This window comes from Channa argus, chromosome 2 (genome assembly GCF_033026475.1).
Source record: "Channa argus isolate prfri chromosome 2, Channa argus male v1.0, whole genome shotgun sequence".
Classification (NCBI taxonomy): Eukaryota; Metazoa; Chordata; class Actinopteri; order Anabantiformes; family Channidae; genus Channa; species Channa argus.
In genome coordinates this window covers 19,203,252-19,219,762 of record NC_090198.1, presented here as the reverse complement: position 1 = coordinate 19,219,762, position 16,511 = coordinate 19,203,252, and the positions used below count along the sequence as shown (strand labels likewise).

Below are 16,511 nucleotides of genomic sequence, written 5' to 3'. Positions count from 1 at the left end.
AAACGTAAATAAAAATAAAATGCAATGATTTGCAAATGTCATCAACCCATATTTTATTCACAATAGAACATAAACAACATATCAGATGTTGAAATGAGACATTTTACCATTTCATGGGAAATATTAGCTCATTTTGAATTTGATGGCAGCAACACATCTCAAAAAAGTTGGTGCGATGTTTACCATTGTGTAGCATCCCCTCTTCTTTTAACAACTGTCTGTAAACATCTGGAAAGTGAGGAGGCCAGTTGCTGGAGTTTTAGTACTACTTGTCTGAAGCAGGATTTTAGTTGTTCAGCACCCAGACTCTTCTCCTGCGAAGTCATGCTTTTGTGATCCAGTATGAGGTTTTTCTTGCTGAAATACGTAAAACCTTCCCTGAAAGAAATGCTGTCTGGATGAGAGGGTATGTTGCTTTAAATCCTCTATGTACTTTTCAGCATTGATGGTGTCTTTCCAGATGTGTACTAGGCACTAATGCACCACCCTACCATCCAAAATGCAGACGCATTTAAACTATCCACTGATAAAACGGTTTTCATGGTTTACATAAAGAATGCAAAATTTTGATTCATCTGACAGTTTTCCATTTTGCTTCAGACCATTTTAAATGAGCTTTGGCCCAGAGAACATGACAGGCTTCTTCTTTGCACGACACAGCTTTAACTTACATTTGTGGATTGGACAGTGGACATTTAGATGCAGTATATGGCAGATTGGTGAACCTCTGCCCATCTGTACATTCAAGTGGCTCTGCCTCTGAAATGCTCCTTTTATACCCAGTCATGTTACTGAACTGTTGCCAATTAACATAATTAGTTGTCAAATGTTCCACCATTTGTTTTTGATTTGCAGCACTTACTTTGCAGCACTTACTTTCCATAAATGAGCTAATATTTACCATGAAATGGTAAAATGTCTCACTTTCAACATCTGATATGTTCTATTGGGAATAAAATATGGGTTGATGAGATTTGCAAATCATTGCAATCATTCTTTTTATTTGGGTTTTACAAATTGTCCAAACTTTTTTGGATTCATTTTTTTCAAAATTAATCTGATGCAGCTATTAATTGTGGTTTACGTAGAGTGCTTATTATGTATTATTATTTGTGGATTACATGCATTACAAGAAAAAAAGGAGATAAAAATAGACAGTAGGCAAGACGACAAATATGACAATCTCACATTCTCATGATTAGACCCTCAAATGCAAACATGACATAAGGCTAGGATAATGAGTAATGCAAATTACTTTGTATATTATCTCCAGCAAAAAAGAACAGAACTTAATAGCAGCCAGATTAAAAAGGTGGTAGCAAAACACACAAAAGAACAGTTCAGAAAATCTAACTTGACTAAAAGGCTGCTAATCAAAAATATTACCCTTCACAAAAAATAAATTGCAAAAGCAAAGGTGAAATACCGACCAGGCAAAAGGCAAATAAGAGTCCAAACAAACAGTTAAACAGGTAAGTCCATAGGAAAAAGCTTCATACATTAAATGAGCATAACGTTGATGATTCTTTGACAGAAGCCTGTTTTTATACTAGCTGTGAATGCTGGGAATGAGCTGCATGTGGCCTGGTAGAAATGAAGGGAAACACATTATGGGAGGCGCTGAATGAGTGAATAACACAGAGAGAAAGACAGAGCAGAGTGGAGACAGGTGTGTGTACTGTTTATGTGTAAACTTGAAAAAAAGAGTGTATAAAAAGCAAGGGAATACAGAGGAAGGGAGAAACACGCAGATTAAAACATGACCTAGGACATAGATTGTGACAGCTTGTACCTTGGAGGTACTTTGCTGATTTTGAGCTAAAAGCTAAAATCAGCATGGCAGCATGATTGCAGTGACAATGTGTTTGTATATCAGGGCCATAGCAATAATAATTCGAAGCCACGGTGAAAAATTCAGATTTATAATATATAAAACCCAATAATACAAAAACAAAGCACAATGACTGATTTCAACAAAAATGTTAAACTGCCAAACAGAGAGAAATTTAAGTATAATAGTAATTTATGTTTTTAAAAAATATGCCATGATGAAACTTCGTCAAAGGGGCATTTGCAATATCTACATCACTCTGTCAAATAGGCAAACCAGGACTGAAATATGCTGGCAGCAACCATGATCTGAAACAACAATGCAGCCCATTGGTGTGAATACTGGGGAACACCCAGGGCAGCCTCAGCTTCAGCACCATGGACAGTGGATGTAACAAGTACATTTTAAGCAAGCAAGCAAAGAAACAGAAAAAACAAAAATTTTTTGTGATGTTTATGACATTTTAATTGGGTATTTCAATAGCTTCAATAGGCAGATAGACACATGCACATCTGTGAGTGGGATACTTTAAAGAGCCTCTTACATTCAAATGAGTTAGGAGTGTTTATGTTCAAGTGTAAAAAGTGCTTATTACTTCAACTTGAATCTATAAAAGGTAAAAAAAAAGTGTATATCATGTTCTTGTGTCTTCTCAAGGCCATGCATCTGAAATATGTTTGACTATGGATATACAGTATTTACCATACACAGAGTTGCTGGCTGTTTTCTGACATTCATTTTGTACTAATTTATCGCAGGAAAGCATAAAATGTTTCATTTTTAGGTTCAGGAAATCATATAATAGCAATCACACACATTAAAGGATTTGTGTATGATAGGTGACAGCTGAGAGAATATGAACACTGAGATCAAAAGGCAGTGAAGACTGGAAGCAGGAGCAGAAGTGTGACTGTCAAGAAAGAGGCAACAAGCTTAAAATGCTGATAATGTATGCATGTGGCTTTCTAAGCTATAAATCCTACAGTTACATCTTTTAGCAAATTGTGTCGCATTTGTCTGAGGATGACATCCTTACAGTTTGCTTCCTGTGTCTAGATCTGAATGGTCCTCTTTGAAGAAATTGGTGTAAAAGCAGAGGCTATTAAAATTCTGTTTCTCCAAATTGTTTTACTACAACAACCCCTTCTGTCTGCTCTAGGCCATATACTGTTTGTCCTAAAAGAGGGATTCCTCTTCTGTTGCTCTTTCACTTACATAATTAAAAGTGGAATGGCCTGAAGTGTCCTATTAGTGCAAAATGAATAAAAATGCTTCCCAGTGGTGTTTGAACTCAGTCTAGTTGCGGGGAAGCAGCACTGATCAGAATGCAGCTCCAGTGTGTTAGTCAGTAGATTGAGGAAATCTACCAATATCATCTCAAACACCTACAGTATCTCTGCAGGTTGAGAGTTTGGTTGTACACAAACTAATAACACCCCTCCCTCAAGTTATAATAAAATCTTATTCATTTAACTTGCTTACCATTACAGAGAGAGAAAGACAGAGCAGAGTGGAAACAGTGTGTATATGTGCAAACTTGAAATTAAGGGTATAAAACGCAAGGGAATATGGAGGAAGGGAGAAACACGCAGAATAAAACATGACCGAGGACATAGAAATGATATGACATGAAATGGTAAAATGTCTCAGTTTCAACATTTGATATGTTGTTTATGTTCTGTTTTGAATAAAAAATGAGTTGATGAGATTTGCAAATCATTGCATTCTGTTTTTATTTATGTTTTACAGATCGTCCCAACTTTTTTTTGAATTAGGGTTGAAGATTAAATGTATTCTAATGTGCTTAAAATAGTTTGGCACACACAGTTTTAATATAAAACAGCAAATTGAACAGCTGACAAGTTGTTTTTTAATCATCCCTGTTTTCTCTGACCCCTAATGACATGAGCTACTTCATTATTTGTACATGACTGACTGTCCAGATGGCTAACATGCAGTACTATGGTTGAGTTTACTGTGGTCAATTTTGCACTTACAAAAAAAAAAAAAAGAAAGACGTCTAATTAGAATGGAGTAGGGAAATAATTTGTGAATAAAACTGATCTCCGTAGATTGAGGACTTTGTTAGTGAGCAATGAGAGGAAGATGAAAGCATTAACAGTCAGCGGAGCTAAATCATCTCTCACACAGAATAATTAGACACAGAGCTCATCAGCTGGAGCAAAGTATTTATCTAAATCATTAAAACAAATATGAAATCGAGCTCCACAGTTATCTCTTTTTCACATTAACTCTTTGTGTTTGCCATTACTGATATAATTGTAGACACATTGCTAAAGATATGGACCAACACAACAACACAACTGTTATTTAAGGTCAAAACACTAACTCAGTCAGACTTATTTATAAACAGAGTAGGGAAAAAAGAGGCAAACATCATAAAAACACACCAGATCTCCCCCAAATATGGCTTGTGCAGACGTTGATTTTCGTAATAGAAACAAATTAACTGTCCGAACGTCAGGCTATACACTGTAGATTGATACCTAAATACAGTTAATAGTGAGTAGCAACTGTTGTGATAATGATTAAGATTGTTGTGAGAGCTGCCGACATGTAAAGCACCAGTAAAGTATTGAATAGAAGCAGAATCAACGTCATTCATTTAAAATTTCTACTACAGTAAAGCTTCCCAAAGGGTTTGCTTCATTTATACACGCTTTGACCTTATTGACAGTATTTGAGAGCTTATAATTGAGGTTTCTTTAGCACCACGTGTACAGAATATTGACAGGTCTAATGTGAGAGGAAACCTTGATTAATGAAATGCAAGTGAGGGAGCCTCCATCATAATTATTTTTTTCTTAATGTATTGATATTCAGTAAGACTTGTGAGCTATAAAAATTAACTGTTACAGTGTAAAATATATGTGATTCCTCCAGATCTGCACATTTTATCTTAACAGCATTCATGGCGTATTATTCACTGTAATTATGAGAGACAGGATGAAGAAAAAAAAAAACTGTTTACATCAGTCTCTTGCTTCTAAGTGGAACCAGTTCTGACAGTTAAGATATCTCCCATGTGGTGAAATGAACCATGGTTTTGTGTCAACAAACCCGTGGCATTTGTCCATCATCATAACTTTTAGTTCACATATAAGCTGCAGCAACAGTTGCTAGGGACCAGAAATGGATCATCAATGCAGTATTTTAGACTTTTGTTACATGGAAGCTGGTCGGGCAGAGATACAGTCAACTGCATCAAGCAGATATTATGGAGTGGAGTTGTTATTTCTGTGAGATTAAGTCAAAAACATCTTCCCAAGTGTGCTAATCGAATCCAGTGTGTTTTTGTTTGGGCTCTGCTTCTGCCACAGGTAAATGATGTCCTCGTTCTTAGCCCCACCTACACAACAGTGGCTGGTTAAATTGGGCACAACACCAGAAGATACTTTAGACCCCAGTATTATTATTAAACAATATTATTCAGCCCTAGAGGAGATTTAAAGGTTCTAAATCTTCAGCAGAGTAAACAACATCACGGTGGTGAATGTTTCATGAATGCTTCAGTTGCACTGTTTCTCAGATTGTCTCATTGTGTATATCAAATAAGCAAAAAATTGACCCACATTTATAAATTTTGTTTTGCCTTATATCTTTGAAAGCAACACTGAGCTTTTACTCCCTCCTACTCCACAACTATGCTTCTATCATCCAATTACATAGTATGTCAACTCTCCTCAACCTCTGAATTCACAGGATATTATCCCTGGCCTCTTATTCTTTCATCATTCACTTTTGATTTATACAGTGCGGGACGTACCATAAATACATGTCAAATACTGAATGGAAGACAAATTCCACTGAAAAGTGAAATGTCGGATTGTACAGACAGACAACACATTGATGTAAATGTGCATGAGCTGTAATAAAAAATAACAACATGCTGCAATCGTTGTGTACAGCAGTTCCTCTCAACCCATTCGGAGCAAGCTGCAAACAAGCCCATTGGGGTCATATGTAAATTCTCTACTTGAACTCATTTGGATACTGTACACTTTCTGAATTGCAATTTTCTTATTATCTACATTAAAATAAATGACAAAGCACCTGCTTATTTTTCAAACTATTATAGTTCCACCAGAGATCACCACAATTATGAAACAAGGGAGGTACAGTAATCTGTTTAAAAACTTTATGAGTAAAAGCTCTTTTTTTCCAGGTCAACTGAGAAGGACTTAATTCTTTCTATAGGACTTGTTGTTGTCATTTATTGTTACTCTCATTCACTTCCTGTCCTGGACTTTTATTTTGTTCCCCCTTTTTCTCCACTTCCTGTCCCCAGTTTATTTCTACAACTTTACCACTTGTCATCACCGCTCTCAATTGTTTTCACACCTGTTCCCCTGCCCTTTTTAAACCCAGCTCTCCCCTTGTTCCTGGTCGGATCATCGTCTTTGTTTGTTCCTGTCATCACTGCAACGCGGCGCCTTCCGAGGTCCCCGTCTCATGATTCCTGGACTCCTGACCCTGTTCATTTGGACGCTGTTACCAGTATCTCTGGTTTGAGGTTTGATTTGTTTTTTGATCCCCGTGTCTCAGTCGCTTCCTGTATTGTCGCCTTAACCTTTGAAAATTATTTGTTTTTTTAGTGTGAGTTTTGATGTTAAGTTCATGTTTTGCTCATCCTAGTGTTTTTGTTGTCCTGCTGTCTTCGTTTAGTTTCACTGTCCCGGGTTTTTAAGTTACCACTCGTTTTACCCATGTTTATCTTTCGATCCGCCTCCTAGTTTGTCATTTTCTGCCCTCTTTAAATTCCTTGGTGGTTATGTCTCAGTTAATTCCTTGTTTCTAGTTTGTATTCATCCCTCTGGGATTTGCCAGTTTTGTCCTCTTTCATAGAAGTGAGTTTATGTTTCTTGTCTTTCCCTGTCCTGTGTTTAAAATCTTTAAACTTATTTTCATCTAACCGAACCCCTCTCGCCTCGTTGCTCTTGGCTCCACCCTAAAAGCCCACCCTGACAAGGTTTTTTTTTTTTTTTCTTTTTTTCTGGTACAACTCAGTTTTGAGTGTATCTTTCCTAACTTGCATCTGCCATCTCTCTCTCCCTTACGTTTTATTTATTTTATCCATGAATTTTTAATTGTATGGCAGGACTGAGTATCTGTATTGTAATAAATGTGAATTTTATGTAGTGTGTGTGTGTGTGTGTGTGTGTGTGGAGTTGAAATGGCTTTGACCAGCTCTTCAACATACAGTAGATCCTCTGACTGAAGGTGAAACTGGCCCCTGACGTCCACTAGGGGACAGACTGTCTCCTGCAGAGTTCTGCTCTGTTTTTAGTAAAGCTCATCAAGTCTCTTTCCCTCATTGTCTCTCTTGTGGCCCTCACAATACGAACGTTCCCAAAAGCCCAAAGGACTGGCTGTTTAGAACTTTCATATTAGATATGCATGTCAAATGCATGCTGGCTGAGATTAAAAAAGCTTTTAATTGCAGCCATACATTATTTTACAAGTGCAGACACTGGCATTGTCTGAATCCACAAGAAATAAAGACCAAGGCATTGGTTCTTTCTTCCCACTCATTTTCTTTGGCTGTGCTAAATGTATCCTTAACAATAGAAGATATCTGTATTTGGAACTGCACTTTTGCGAAGCTCACGTTAAAACTCAATTTAAATTTAAATGCGTACATATACACTGACTACAAGGGAAATTGTGTTTTCTGTTCTGAGCTCTAATGATGACTTTATATCTAGCATAATACAGTGAGAAACATTGTATCCCAGGCTTGGGGATGACTCTCTAACTGCAAAGTCTGGGTGTGTTGTTTTTTTTTTTTTAGTTTTTTTTTAAATGGGGAACTCTCCCCTCATCCCTGGGCTGTAAGTATGGCTACAGAAAAATAAAGCAAACTGTATAATACTTGGGAGAAAAAAAATACACTTCTTTCCTTTTCCATTTGAACAAGGTACATACAGTTCTTTTTTTTTTTTTTTTAATTTTTTTTTTTGTGTGTGTGTGCAAAATGTTCTCATATTAATGAAATGTGCATATTTTGAAAGTGTGTGTACGTCTTTCAGTCAGTAACTGATTTCACCTTCTTTTGTCACACAAACACCCATTAGACATAAGTACAGTGCAGTTGTCTTGTTAGCCAAACATGAAAATTCAAATTGTTGAAAAAAATAAAAAATTATAGTCCAGCTACCAACACAATTTGAAGTTTTTAAAAAAAATTTTTTTTTTTTTTTCCTTTAGAACACTTATTTCTGTCTTTCCAGGTGTAGGGAAAGGACAGCATTGGTTGCTTGTTGAAACCTGTTATAACTTTAACAGACAAGAGTCTCATGTGAATACTGTGTACATATTGACTTTGTGTCAGGAACAAAAGCACCAGTGCTGTGACATTTTACTGCCACCTGTTCAGTTAGGAGGTGGTTTGTCGGATGGTTGCATCAATAAAGACAGTGCAGACGTACCAATAATCACTCTTTACCATGGCCATGATTATTCTCAAACCCTAACTAAAGCCTGCCCATAACAGAGGTAAACACAAAGGTCAAATGAAAAACTTTTGTAACAGTTATTTGTTGGGGCTGTGAAAGGCACTGACTCTTGACAGGAATGCCAATTTTGAAAACACTCATGGGTTGATATGCCAAGCAATGACCGATTCTGAAGTGTAGTGTTGAGAGACATGATGTGAAAGACAAACCTTACAGTCTACTATCAGGTTTTAATTAGTGGCACAGAATATAAACCAACTTAACATGTGGCTACGTCCATTCATACCATCAGCAGCTGGCACTGTTTATGCATTTGAAGGCAGAGGGCAATTTTCTACTGGTTTGGCATGAAATTGTGTGGTAATTGCTTCCTGCTCAGACCACATGTTAAAAGCAAATTTGTCATGGTTATATTTGGTGAAAACCCGATCCCACAAAACCCCTCCAAAATCCTTTACACAGTGACTAGTGAATAAATAATTAAAACAGTTTCTGCACATCATGCAATTCCAGTCTTTCTCTTCTGTCCGCAGCATAAAAATCAGCGTGGTCCTCTGCTTCACTGCTAATTCCTTCAAGCCCTCATGTTCTCCAACGTTGCCTGTTGTCTCATTATTCCCTTGTGTATTTAAACCCCAGTCTTGACTGTCCTTGTTATTCTTCTGCATCTTTTGTTGCTGTGACAGTAATTTCCTAATAAAGCTTTTTTTTCCCTGTGTGATTCACCCTCAGCTTGTTGCCAGGTGTCTACATTTGGGTCTTGCTACACAACTGTGACATAAATTCACATCATTGTACTAATTTAATTTATTAATTAGAATGATGTTTTTGAATATTAATATATTTAACTCAGCGAGTCTCCTGACAAGTAGTAACAAATTTACTAATTAAGGTAAAGTATCATAATGAGATGCATTGGATTACCTGTTGCCATTAACAATCGGATACAAGTGAAGGCAAATCTACTCAAAAATAAATTGCATTACCGTGAACATTAATATTGTATTTAACAAACTAAACTGTGTTCTGTCAGTTGTAAACTGCAGGGTATTACCCATTTGTGGTCAATGGGAGAACATGTGACTGGGAGAAGCCTGAGATGATAAGTGGCACATGCTGAGTATGACTGTATGGATCAAATGGCAATGATTTGCACTGTTCCAATGGCATCACAACATACAAAAAAAGGTACAGTTGTTGAAACAAAAAACTGCAGAACATTTGTAGGGATAACCTCTAAATAAAAAAAAAAAAAAAAAAAAACTGCTATCAGCCAGGTGACGATAATGTGGAATATTAATATGCAATTGACATGTTCTTTAAAAGCATGCAGGCTTTAGAGAGCAAATACTCTGCTCTGCTGTCTTGACCAATGTGGCTTTTCAATTCTTTAGAAAACCGCAAGGACTACAGGCAGAAAGGAGTAAAATCTGATGAATAGTGTGCTCAGGTTTTTAAGCAGAAACATTTTGATATTTGCAGCCACAGGCTCAGGAGTGTGCTACAACTACACACAATTATTCTGACAGTGAATAAAATAAAGTTTTGTCAGCGTCATAGCTTTCACATGATGTGATTTTTGGGACTGTTTTTTAAGCCACAGACAATGTGTACCAGCAGAGGCGTGCAGAGTTCCTCAGAGTGGGTGGCTCAAAATGTTAAAAAGGGTCTCTATGAATTTTGAACTGTTCCCAGTGTTATAGTTATTAATACCTGTATTTGGTTGGTTTTTAATGTGTTTGCTAAAGATAATAGATGTACAAATCATTTTATTTGTGTAGTATTAGTTCTTGTAAAATGTCACACAATACTTCTTGAGAAATGGATAAACTTTTTGTAAGTTTTTCTTGTGAGTCTTGCACTTTTACCATTATATAATGTATTATGTCACTTGGGCAAAAATATTTGAATATGCCATACTGTGCATAAAAAAAAATCAATTATTTTGTTGTGCATTAAATCACTGAATTTATAAAAATGTAGAAAAAGTATTAACAAAAATGGTCAAAGCTGTAGAACATTATAATAAAAGTTGAGGTAAGCACATTGGTTAATGTGGAAAAAGGGCAAGAGATTAATCCCCTTCGCCGCCCCCCCAGCACATGTCAGTGTCTTAGCTAAGTGAACTATCAAATATGTTCCTTGCCATCGTACTTTTTTAGTTGCTTTACTTGGAATATGCTGGTAAACCGTGTGTGTGTGTGCGCATGTGTGTGATGAACACATTTACACACATTTATCTCCTATGTCTCCCTCTACGTACATCTCACCCTATCTCTCTGTATCACTCTGAGTAAATCGTGTAGAGCTTGTCAGAAGGGATGCTGGGATTAGGGAGGCTTTAGCATCAAATCCGACAACGGTAATACCAGTAATTAGCATTCACAGGAAGAGTGTGAAAAGATGGACATGATCAAAGCTTGTGCCACAGAATTTTATGCCAATTAATGCATCTGTGAGTCAACAAAGCAATATTTCTTTTGTAATTTCTCTGAAGTTTCAAAGTATTTAAAAGTCCTCATGGGCTGTCAAGTTTAGTTTGATAGTGGATTTACAAACCTACAAAGTTATTGTGTAAAATACCATAAGCGAGGGGGAACAAATTCAAACTTTTTGATATCACTTTATGCGTTGCTTCACATAATGCAGTAATTTAAGAGGTGTTAATTCATAGTTAACCCAGCAAAGGTGTAGATTTTTTCATTATTAGAAACATGATGATGATGGATAATTTAGAGAGAATATAAAATCTTTGCAAAGCAGCAGAGTAATCAAAGTGAATTTCATTCATCCAAATGAGGTAAGCCGTGAGTCATTATTATTATCTCATTTTGTGACATTAACAAAGAACAATTGTGAAAATGGATAGAACCCACTTTTTGCAGCTGTGGTTGCACAACTGTTCATACTCGCCCAACTATTCCATGTTTGTTGGACATAAATACTCGATAAGTACTTGATTTATTTGAAACGCACAACAATAAAATACACGAGACAGCACAGCTGAATGGAAGGAATTAGCAAAGGAATTATGGATTCGTAGAACATCAGCTGCATCTTAATCTCTTCAAATTGCATCAAATGAGCACTAGTGTGTGCTCCAAAGCATTAGTGGCAAAATTGCATCAAGCTAAATACGGCTCAAACCCCCATTTGTTAATGCTGTGTTTAGAGGTGTGATTCAATGACGCCACTTTGATTTTCAAGGCCACATTTCCAGGGCCATTGATGTTGATTTGTCGCACAAGTGCTGCAATTAAGCGACGCCCTTCATTGGCAGGTTGACTTACATCCACTTAACTGTGGTATCTGTTCTTCTGTCGCCCCTCTGTTGCTTTAGATTTGTCAAAGCAAGGCCATCAGTGCCAAGGAAAAAAAGAATGAGGGAACAAGACCTGTAAATTAGGGGTTTAATCATCAATATCCAGGGGCACTGTTTCACCCTGAGCTGCACAGCTATAGTGCCTTCTCTCCAATAAATTTAGTTTGTACAAAAAGCCAGGTGGGCACCCTCATGTCCTTCTGACCAAGACTGGCATTAAAAAGAACCTTGCTGGCTTTATATTGAAAAATAAGAGTCAGTCGTTTCAAAATCCCTTCATTTTTTTATTTCAGATTTGGTCAGAGTATAGCAGTGTTAAATCCCACAGAAGTTATTATGCCATCTATTATCACCTCATTGAATGCATTTGACCAAATGGTATAGTAAACAGCTGGAAAACATAGGAAGATGTTTATGGCTATTCAGCTTGTATAAGCCATGTAAAATAAATACTGCAAATTCATGATCACAGTCTGAGTTCCCTTGACTAGGTGTTGTCTATGTAAATACCTCTGTACTGCTGTTTAACATTTCCCTTACTAATGCAATGCTGAAAGCCTCGTCAGCCCCTGTTGGGCAACCTGCTGAGGTCAGCATCCACAACACGACAGGTCCTGCTGCCCATCTCCTTTTGGGGCACGGCATTACCATATAAACTTTGTTAATGACCTTGTCATTTACACAACTTAATTACCAGAGTTGTGTCCCCTGAACATCTTCCCATATGAATTATACATCAGGAGGGCGGTTAATAAGCTGGAGGAGCTTGGTAAAGGTATGCCAGCTCAGTGCTTCTGTCTGAGGAGGTGGCATGTGTCTACAATGTGAGCAAAATAGTTACTTGGGAACATAAATTTTAAAGTGGTGTGAGTCATTTATTTTGTTTTAAGTCAAACAACTTGGAGTAGTTGTGTGTTATAATAATTATTAGGTAGCTCATTATTGTCTTGACAATTGGTCAAAATAATTTTCATGTAAATATGTCATGTTATGCAAGGGCATCAAATGGGCCTGAAATGAAGTGTGACATTTGAATTTAGGAGCCTCCATTTGGCAACTTGGTCACTTCCAAAACTTACAATCCAACAAGCACCCTGACGTCTTGCAACATGTAACATTGGCGCAGTTTGTAAAGCTGAGATTGAACTCTTTTTTTTTTTTTTTCAACTTTGCAATCTTGTACAACTTTGTAACACTATCAATGCCTTTGTTGTGTGCTGTGTGATGCACGTCTCTCTCCTAATGGCAGGTTTTGTGATCCCCTTTTTGATTTTTAGAAAGCATGCTGAACCCTTGAGGTCTAACCTGCAGTATCAGGAAAAGGAAGACCTCAACTTAACTGACACTATTGAAGTAAAGTACATTTAAATCAATCAACTCTTTAACACATTTCTTCAAATAATGATATTTTCAGATAGAAAATAAAGGCTTGAATGTTGGTGGTGTTTTGCTGTGAGAAATCTTTGAAAGATACTGTATCATCACAGAGAATGTTCCTTGCTGCTGTTCACTGATGCTAGGCTCTGCTGGGATTTTGACTGACAGTGGACAGACTACAGCATCTTTACCCCAGCCCTCATCTTCTCCTTTGGATTTGTTATATGTTGACTTATTTTAAGCCAATATTTGTTTTCTTTACAATCAAAATGCTGTCGTTTATGTTACGGTTGCAATAACTGCCCAAAACGTCATATGTGGCTCGCAAAACCAACAAAATCAAGGACCCTCCAACAGCTGAATCAGCTGTCACATACTCAACAGTCTAATAATAGCGTTTAATGAAACAGTTTGGCATAGTGTACTGTGTATTTCACATTCTTGAGTGCTGTCACATTCTTAAAGCCAAGCTCTCATGTTTTGTGAATAATGAAATGACCTGACTTAATGGCTTAAAATAAAGGGGGAAAAACTGGAGCCAATATGTTCTTTTAATGAGCTATAACTAAACAGTAATTCCTGGAAAGAATTATAAGGTTCAGTGTTTTATTCAGTAATCACAAAGGCTGCTAATATGCTGCAGAGACACTAGTATCCTCTTTCAACACACACACGCACACACACGTTAAAACAAAGTGTAAATGAACAGCTTTAATATTTCACAGCATTTTACTATTAGAATTGTCCACACCTGCAGAGATATTGAACACTTTTCACCAATCACTTTTGCATTTTATGCAGTTAACTGCTCAAAACACCTCACTTCCTAACTTGGCCTTTGTGTGTTTTCTACCCCATCTGGGTCCACATCTTAAAATGGCACTGCTGGGAAACCTGTCAATACTGCAAAGTTGCACATTAATGAAACATCGAACAATTACAATTGAATAGGAATTTTAGGTTACTAAACTTTATTAAAAATGTGGAAACTGCATATCACATTTTTGTAAATATAATAAAATACAAAAATAAATATTTAAAACAATTTAAAACAATTTGGAAATAGTGTGGGATGAGCCTGGGGGTTAATAATTTGGACTAATGATCAGACATGCAGCCTTGCTGCATCTGATCTGATCAAAACTGCTTTAAAATCAGAACCAAGACACAATCAACTGGCATTTAATAGTTTCTAAAATATAATAGCTGTAAAAATGTCAAGAAAAACTAAGGCATAATTCTTTAACAATGTCAGTGAAACAGAAGGTAACAGTAAAATGCTATGTTAAACTATTACTGAACTGACACTATGAAAACATGAGGCTAGAACTAGACTTTCATTATGAGATGGCAGAGATGATAAATAACTACTTCACTGGTTCATGACAAACTTTGACAGAAGATATTGGTACAAGGAACACAGACTGTATTCCCCCTGTACTAACAGTACTTTCTGAGTTTGCAATTTACAGTGCTATGAAACTTCACTCTTAACAGTTTTAAGGAATTAATCAAGACATATTTCTAGCTTTCATTACTTATCTGGCACATCTCTCAATATAGGTAAACTGGAATTAGTTTTCAAGGCCGATGACCCCTCCAATGTTGCCAGCTAGAAGCCCATTTCAGTTTTACCCAGTGTTACTAAGATCGCAGAATAAAAACAACTTATGCCAACTGAATTTTGTAAACAACATAAAAACTGTTGTTTTTTAGTTTGTTTAACAAGTTATATCATATTTAGACAAAGTTGGCAATGTTTTTGCTGTTTATTTAGTCATCGAACACAGTAAACCAGTGCTCTTTTACCTAAACGTTCACACAACACGGTCATAATTAGCAATAAGGAAAGTAAAGTACCTCTGTCCCTCTGTCATTTGCCCATGTGCAAATGTATGCAGATGACATTATGCTTTACAATATCTACATTCCAAAACCAGGGAACAATTAACATTTTAAATTAATCTGAAAAGGAATCAACTCAAATCACACCATGGTCATTGGAAGTCAAGATTCACTCTTGGGCTGGGCTCTTGCACAGCTTAAATAAATTAAAAACACTTGACAAAAGTCTGTCACAAAATTAAACAGCATAATTTTCACACATTTTTGACAGATTTGTTATAACTGCATATGTTGCTGAATACATGAAGTTTTTAATAATTTTGCTCAGATTTTGTGTTATTTGGTCTTCAGCCTTTTCTATAAGAGCTCCCCTTGGCACAATTTAAGCTGAAAAAGGTAGCTAAAGGTAAACCAAATATGTGCTCGCCAAGTTATTTGTCAATAGTCTGTTCACATTTTAAGCATTTTCAAATCAAATATTCAGTCTGACATTTTAAATGTGTAATTTTTGGTTGTTTGTATCAACACGGTATTATATTTAGTCTAAAAGCTGGTTTGATGTTTAAATTTGCTTTGTTGTTGTGTATTTATTTAGTGCTTTACCAAGGACCTATGAAAAAAATTTAGCATCACAGGCAGATTCTAGGGCCAAAAAAAAAAAAAAAAAAACTGTGGTTCTTCAGAGTTTTATTGCATTTTTTTAAGATGACAATATTTTAGAATATTGTTACTTTAACAGGATAAGGCTGTTATAGCTTTAAAGCCACTGACTGTTGGAAGTTGCTAATATGAGCACTTAAGATTTTGGCCACAGTGGTCCTAGATTAAACCTACTAAGAGAATTTGTCTCTGAACAATACAAACTTTTCCTTGTACGTCTAAATATGTTCGGAATAGTTCATAAGAGAACATAGTAATTTGTACTGAGCTTTCAGCAGATTCCTGTTCTCCTCTGCAAATGCAGGACTTGTCACTCATGCAGAAGACGACACTTCCCTCACTTGTTTACCCTCATGCAGACCACTTCCACGCCTACCTCTTTCTCTCTTGCACTATGGAACTGCCAGTCTTCAGTCAACAAGGCTGATTCATTCCAGCTGTCACTAGACTAGTCAACTGTTCAGCTACTGGATCACCCCACAGACCACGGCCACTCCAACTCCTCCAATTTTACCTTTTCTCACACTACTTGTCTATCAGGACCTGGAAGTTTTCCTCCATAGCACCGCTCATTAATCTTTGGATATCATCCCATACGATTGGAACCCATGTGATTGTGATCTATTGACCCCTGAGCCAGCTCCTGTCTGTAACTGGGATGAGCTTGACATGCTGGTGCATCACTTCCCTGAAGATGCACTCCTCTCTTCTTTCTGGGTGTCATACAAATCCACCTTGACAAACCTCAGGCTGTTGACGTCCTTGCACTTTTGAACACTTTTAATCTGAAACTGGTCCCTACTCCTGCAACCCACAAAGATGGCAACCTGGAGCTTATTCTCACCCGGAACTGCACCATGGACAATATCTCAGTGTCACCTTTGCATTTTTTGAATCACTTCTTCATTCGGCTCATTGTCTTTCTCCCTATACGTTCCCATACTCCCACACTACTTATAACTTACTGCCACAACTTCAGTCCCTCAATCTTGAGCAGTTT

The 16,511-nt window shown here is 36.8% G+C and overlaps 1 long non-coding RNA gene across 1 annotated transcript; it reads left to right on the top strand.

Annotated features, from left to right (window-relative positions):
• The first annotated feature begins 6,172 nt into the window (after positions 1-6,172).
• Positions 6,173-13,949, top strand: LOC137108647 (uncharacterized). Its single transcript, XR_010912230.1, has 3 exons — positions 6,173-6,365; positions 12,907-12,982; positions 13,117-13,949. It is a non-coding gene; the product is annotated as an uncharacterized lncRNA (long non-coding RNA).
• Positions 13,950-16,511: the final 2,562 nt, after the last annotated feature.